The sequence below is a fragment of the Medicago sativa genome, chromosome 6, assembly GCF_051527215.1.
Source record: "Medicago sativa cultivar Bolivia chromosome 6, Bolivia_mono, whole genome shotgun sequence".
Lineage (NCBI taxonomy): Eukaryota > Viridiplantae > Streptophyta > Magnoliopsida > Fabales > Fabaceae > Medicago > Medicago sativa.
The window spans coordinates 39,837,543-39,844,855 of NC_140754.1; the positions used below are offsets into that span (position 1 = coordinate 39,837,543).

A 7,313-nucleotide genomic window follows, 5' to 3' on the forward strand; every position below is an offset into this window, starting at 1 on the left:
ATTGGCATATTTAGCTTAAGTTGGTAATGGAGCGGTGGACGATGTTTGATTAAATTCATAGCAATAAGGGTCTATATGTTAAGCCTATTGTTTCCCTCAATTGGTTTGATCCCCTCATCTTCACCCACTCCAAAACACCTAGCTATATATGTAATGATGCCACCCACCACTATGTCTCCTCTACCGGCCGGTCTAGTACCGACAAAGTCTAGGTAATCAATCAAATAAAAACAAGTATTGACGGGGTGGTTGTGGAGCATTGCCCATAGCATGAACAATTCATCGGTTCTAGTGTTTCCTAGCTCGATTCTACCCCAAATAGTGCAAGCCATTACCCTTTGGAGGTACCTAAGTACGGGGTTGTGGATGTTGCTAGCTTTGTTGGCTCTAGGAACATAGTTGGAAACGCCGGTGATGCGTGTCCAAAAGGCGGCTGGGTCATAGTTATCCGGTTTTAGGCTTGGATGCCAATGGTCATGAATATATCCTTCATTTGCAAAACCTAAGGCTTCACAAAAGTGCTGAAGTGACATGTCATAATCAATATTCATTAACCGGAAAACAACTCTATGGTTAGGGTTATCAAAATTCAATTTATCTTTAGTGAAAACAATTGAGCTTAAAAATTCATAAGTGAAGTTTTCATAACCCCTCATAGGTTTCAGCAAATCAGTCCAACCTAACTTTCCTATCAACCTAGAGACATCATCAAACAGTTCTAGCACATCTAAAGTATTGGGATCAGGATAACGAGAAGGATGCAAGTGTTTAGAGATTAGAATTTTATACCTGTCCCATTGCTTGTTGTTTTTGAACTGGATCCCATGATTTTTCACTTGGGCTTGCTTCTTTGGGGGACGACCGGAGGAACTTGCTGGCTCCTTTCCACTTCTTCTTCTTGAAGCCATTTGACCTTGGTTATGGTTGGTATGAAAGTTTGGGGTTTTGGAAGATTTTTGGTGAAAAGGAATGGTTTAGGGTTGGGGTGGATGTTTAAGTAAGGTTTTAAGGGTTTAGTTATGGATATTGGTTGAGGTTTTGTGGTGTTTGGGTTAGGTTTTGAAAGATTAGGGTTTTGGTGAATTATGGGTTTGAATGGATGAAGGATGTTTTTGATTGGTGGTTTTTGTTTTGGATGAAGTTTGTGGTTGATTGGTGAAAGAATTGAGCGGTTTGGTTAAGATTTGAGTGAGATAGGGAGGTTTGAAGGTTTGAAGGTTATGGAGGTTTAGAGAGAAGTTTGAAGGTAGAGAGAGGTTTGTGGTTTGAGAATGAATGGAGAAGAAGAAGAAAAATTGGTATATAGTGTGCTAGAACACGGGCACGGCCGTGCCACCCTTGGCACGGGCCGTGCCATCTTCCTGACTTCAACCTTCAAATTTTCTTTTAAAAACTTGGCACGGCCGTGCCATACCTAGCACGGGCCGTGCCACCTTTCTGGTCCTGGGGCTTCAAAAATTTTCCATCTTTTCAAATCAACTCGGACAATTACCTATAAAACAACTTAAAACAAAGAAAAACAAAACAAAAGCAGTAAAATGCGTGGGTTGCCTCCCACGAAGCGCTCTTTTAATGTCATTAGCTTGACGGTTAGAAAGAGTCCTTAGAATGGATCAAAGGTATCATATTGTGTAGATGACGCTATAAAACGTTCTTTCACAACATGATCGTTAAGCATGCAACAAGAGTAAAGAGCGGGACCTTTCATAACGTTTTCCAACTCAAATCCTACCATCTTATCACTCACTTGAAAGACTATCCTACCAAGTTTAACATCAATGAGAGCTCCTGTAGTTGCAAGGAAAGGTCTACCTAGGATTATAGGGACGTCATCGTCCTCTTCAATGTCAACGACTACAAAATCAGTGGGGATGTATATCCCCTCTATCTTAACAGGTATGTCCTCGACAAATCCTACAAGTTTCATGGTAGAACGATCAGCTATTTTTAATTCCATCTCGGTAGGTTTCAACTCTCCTATCCCTATCCTTTTAAGAAGAGACAAAGGCAGCAAACTAACACTAGCTCCTAAGTCACATAAGGCTTTGTTTATGGGTTCATTCCCAATTTCACATGGTATGGCAAAGCTACCTGGATCTTTAAGCTTAGGGGGTGCTTCTTGGATGATTGCACTAGTTTCCTTAGCCAAGGCTATTGTCTCATTATGCTCTATAGCCCTTTTCTTTGAAAAAATTTCCTTTAAAAACTTGGCATATAGAGGCATCCTAGACAAAGCTTCAGCAAAGGGAAGTTTAATGCAAATCTTCCTAAGTATGTTAACAAATTTTTCAAACTTACCCTCTAGTTTAAGCTTATCAGGATTTAAGGGGGATGGAGTTTTGTTTTCTTCAAGTGGTTTAGCTTCTTCTATCACAATTTGATCACCTAAAGGCTTGACATTTTCTTTCCCAACGTTTTTAACCTTAGCAAAAGTTTCGCCTAACTTACTACCCCTAAAAGATATGACGTTAACTTGGGCTTTGGGATTGGCTTCGGTTTGACCAGGAAAGACTCCCGGTGTTTGGGAAGATGTAGCCACTTGTTGGGCTATTTGGGCGATTTGTGTTTCAAGCATTTTAGAGTGGGTAGCAATAGAATCAACCTTGGTATTGAGCTTGGAAAGAGAATCATTCAGAAATCCAGTTTGGTTTTTGAGTTCTTGAAGTTGTTTGTTTTGGTTGGCAATAGAGTTTTCCAACAAAATTTCCAAATTGGATTTTTGAGTGAATCTTTGGTTGTTTGCATAACCGGGTGGTGCTACTTGTCCATAGGGATTTTGGTTTTTATAAAAATTTTGATTTTGTCTCATCCCTTGGTTGTATTGAGCATAATTCATTTGCTCAACACCGTTAATAGCACTACCTAGTTGGCAATCAACACCAGCATGACCAGTTATACCACATATTTCACAAGAAGGAGTAGAAGCAGAATTGATAGCACTAACATTGAATTTTTCAAGTTTTTCGGTTAGTGTATGAATTTTAGAAGCAAGGTGGTCATAGTTAGAGACTTCGTGTATACCTGCCTCCCTTTTGGAGGGTGAAGAACTAGTGATGGCTCTCTCGTCGGTCCACTTGTAGTGATTTTGAGCCATGTCTTCGATCAGGGCATACGCCTCCGTGTAATTCTTGTTCATAAGTGCTCCACCTGCAGCTGCATCAACAGACATCTTAGTGGTATAAGACAAGCCATTATAAAAAGTGTGGACTATAAGCCACTTCTCTAGGCCATGGTGGGGACAAAGTCTTAGCATTTCTTTGAAACGCTCCCACGCCTCATAGAGAGATTCCCCATCTTTTTGGTTGAACCGCGTGATTTGGTCTCTAAGTTTAGCGGTTTTAGATGGTGGGAAGAAGCGGGCAAGGAATGCTTGCCTCATCTGATCCCATGAAGTAATGGAACCGACTTCGAGGGAATGGAACCAAGCGCTAGCTCTATCCCTTAAGGAAAAGGGAAAGAGATGAAGTCTTACGGCTTCTTGGTTCTCCTTCATGGTTCCACTAATTCGTAGGAAAACAGAGATGTGAAGATTGGGATCCTCAGTGGGGGATCCCGAGAATTGGTTTTGCTGCACCAAGTTAAGTAGGGCAGGCTTTATTTCGAAATTGTCATCCTCAACCGTTGGGTACACAATAACAGCTTGTGGCTCAGCCGTAGACGGCGTTGCGTACTCTTTGAGAGTGCGATTGGCCATGGCGGTGTTATTTTATGCGTCTCTCCTTCGTCTATGCAAATACCTTTCGATCTCGTTGATTATTACAACTCGATTTCTGGTTTTTCGCATAAGAATTTGAGAACCCAAGAAGTTAGTGATAACAGAAAAATAAAAATAAAAACAGAAAAAGAAAGAGAAGAAGATAGAATTCTAATCACTAAGAAAAAGCTAATTAAATTAGTTAACTCCCCGGCAACGGCGCCAAAAACTTGATAGAGCCAAACCGCAAGTGCACGGCCTATCGAAGTAATAGTAGTAAGTAGAGTATCGTTCCGCTAGGGAGTTGTTCAACTTAATTAACTTTTAATGAATGATTAGAGGAGAGAAAGTTGATAAGGGAGAGTTTGATTGCTGAAGGTAAAAACAATAATAATAAAGGGCCTTAGGATCATTGGTTCATCTTAATAACTAATCCTTCACTAGACAAAACCTAAACATCTAATTTCATGATTTACACACTAATTTCTAAAGACCGGTTTCCCTTAGCCCCTCACCTTTCCGATGAAAGTCCGGTGAGAGTTTACTTCTAGCAACCAAGCCTATTTCACTGACATGATTACTAGAAGATGCATAGAGGATTGAAACTACTCTTTGTCTCAATAATTGCAAAGACTATTTCACTGTTTTGCAATTATTGTCTAGATTCACTTGTTCCAACATCAAAGCTCCGCTCTCGCTTTATGAATTGATGTTTGGGATGATGGATTAACGATTATCAAACCCTCCGCTTTCGCTTCCACAGTTTGATAATTGTTAATCCACGTTAAGACGGTGAATCTAGATTAGAAATTAGGGTTACATAGAAATTAGGGTTTAGACATGTTTTGTTTAGGATTGAGTCATTAGACTCCCCAACAATCCTAAGACTAAGAAGTCTACTCACTCATGTTCATCGTAGACATGGAGGAAGAAGAGAGAAATACGGTAAAATAAATTGCAAGGAAAGTAAAAGGGAAAATAAAGACTTTTATTAAAATAGCAATTGAAATAAACAAAGTAAAGCATGATTGTTTATGGTGGAGAGCTACTCTATTTATAGCTTTACAATTGACTTAGAAACTAAGCAACTAAAAGGATAAAACGGTAAAGCCGCAACAGGGTAACTTGGCCTTGAAGAAAAAGCAGCAAAAGTGGTTTCTTGGACGGGCACGGCCGTGCCACATGTTGGCACGGGCCGTGCCAAGCTTCTGAGTTGGGGGAATATATTTTTGCCCCGTATCTTCGTATTCTTGCGCTGTATTTTGCTCCAGTCCTCTTTCTTTTGCTCCAAGGCACCTTCCACCATATATTTATTCCTAAAATAAAATAAAAGACAATTTGAAGTAAAATATTCTAAACTAAAATAAAATGTAATAAAATAAAATCAAATCTAAAATAAAACTAAACTAAATAAGGCAATAAATAATACTATCTATGACTCATCACTGGGTTAACAAATCATTGTGTTCTCTATCTGCTTTATTAGTTTTATGCTTTTGCTGTTAACTGTTAGTTTAATGTTTCAAACATTCTGTTCAACATCTGAATCTGTTAATTAAGTGTTGGAACATTACGTGAAACATCTTAAACTAGCGTGCCAGAATTTCAGTGTCAAAAATTGTTGTAATTGATTTCTTTTAAAGAAACTATCGTGCATCAAATGATACTTTGAAGCATTTGAAAAAAACTCATCAATATTTTCCAACATGAGGATATTGTAGAGAGAGAAAGATCTTTTCTAAACTCTGATTTCAACGCTTCCACAAATACTTCATTTTCTCTCAATTTCAAAAATTGCTGAATAAGATCAATTGATATTTTCTCTGTTAAAGACTCAGATGAAAAACTTATCTGCTATGACAATAAGTAAAAGAAAATAATTATTTTCTTAGAAAATCAAAAGATTTGAAATGTAATAGGACATTCTTCTATAAAACGTAGGGGGAGTTTTCTATACTTGAAAATATCAATCTTTTCATAAACATTGAAATCAAGGACAAAAACATTTTCTCAATTTTGAGAAAAATATCTCATATTTGGAATATGTTGAAATGGTTGCATATGTTATCATTTTTCATGTCTTGTTTATTCAACTGATTGAAATAATGATTGATCATGATTCCTGCAATGTGTTTTAATTAAACCATGAGTTTGATATATGAATGCACTTGTGAATTACATGCAATGTCTTATGATTCTTACCTTCCAAGATTATATAACTTTTCCTTCATATCATCCCTAGTACTTTTTGATAGATGACAAAAGGGGGAGAAATATATATGATGGGAGAAAACCCTAGGATGGGGAGACATATGTATTATGGGAGAGAAAAATCTAAAATGGATTTAATTAATGAAGAATGTTATTATGAATTAACCTTTTGCATATGTTGAGAGGGAGTTTAATTAGTTTGATAAGAATTAAACTCTTGCATGTGTTTAGGGGGAGTTTAATTGCATATCCATGAACATTCTTACATTTATTATTATATCCATCATAAAACTTAAGATTTATTCAAAAGGTTTGTCATCATCAAAAAGGGGGAGATTGTTAAAGCAAAAATCTTTTTGATGAATGTTTTAATGATAACAAACCTCGTGGAATAAATGATAAGTTTTATGAATGGTGATCTACTGATGTTTTCACTTGAGTTTTTGTTAAAAGAACAGGAATCACATAAGTGGATAAGCTAGAAGCGCCACCCACGTTGATAAGTGCATCATATCTACTCAACAATGAAAGAATGAGTATATCATCAGTTGAAACAAGATCATATCTCCATGAAGATTCATAGCTCAAGAATCATGATGGAAGAACTAACATCATAAGCTACACAAGAATGTGCTTGAAGTTATGTGACAAAACTCACATTGTGTTTTGTGCTATATGATTTGAAGATCCTCCATGGGTAAACAAGATAAAAGGAAATATGCATACAAGTTAGGAATATTTTCAGAACCTCCTCAAAGTATCACACTTCCAAAGCTTCTTCAAAGTTCAAAATATTCATATGAATAGAGTTCAGAATGTTCATATGAATGAAGTTCATAATGATCATGAACATAAACCAGAATATTTCCAGAAATCATAAAGGATTATTTCATGGATAAACAAGAATATTTAAAGTCATCGGTTACAAGCGATATTGAACTAGATGCAAAGAAATATTCAGTTGGACTTCAAAGAAAGAATCATATTGTTTGTCGAAACAAATGATCTCTCCTTTATATGCTTCAAGAAGTTTTTGAAGGGAATAAAGAAACAACCTTCATAAGGTTCAAAGTGTTGAAGAACATTAGTATGTTTATGAACATCAGAAAGTTCAGCACAAAGTACAACCGTCATAAAGGAAGGAACCCAGAAGAAACCTTTTGAAGTTCATATGTATGAACCTAGAAGGTGTTCAGAAGGTTGCTCAGAAGGTTCATTAGAGAAAACCCATAAATCAATATCCACACCAAGAACATGCAAGAACAGATGTGACATGAACATATCTTATGCATACAATGATTTTGACTTTGGATCAAGAAATCATTAAAGGCATTTATGGTGATTAAATGATTAATGGACTTTGATTAATTTGTTGGTATTTAACTTTTGCTCTTGAGTGGTTAATTAA

General features: G+C 36.8%; 1 non-coding gene across 1 annotated transcript; it reads left to right on the plus strand.

Annotated features, from left to right (window-relative positions):
* The first annotated feature begins 3,224 nt into the window (after positions 1–3,224).
* On the plus strand, positions 3,225–3,331 carry LOC146915079 (small nucleolar RNA R71). The gene has a single exon (XR_015017047.1). It is a non-coding gene; the product is annotated as a small nucleolar RNA R71 (small nucleolar RNA).
* Positions 3,332–7,313: the final 3,982 nt, after the last annotated feature.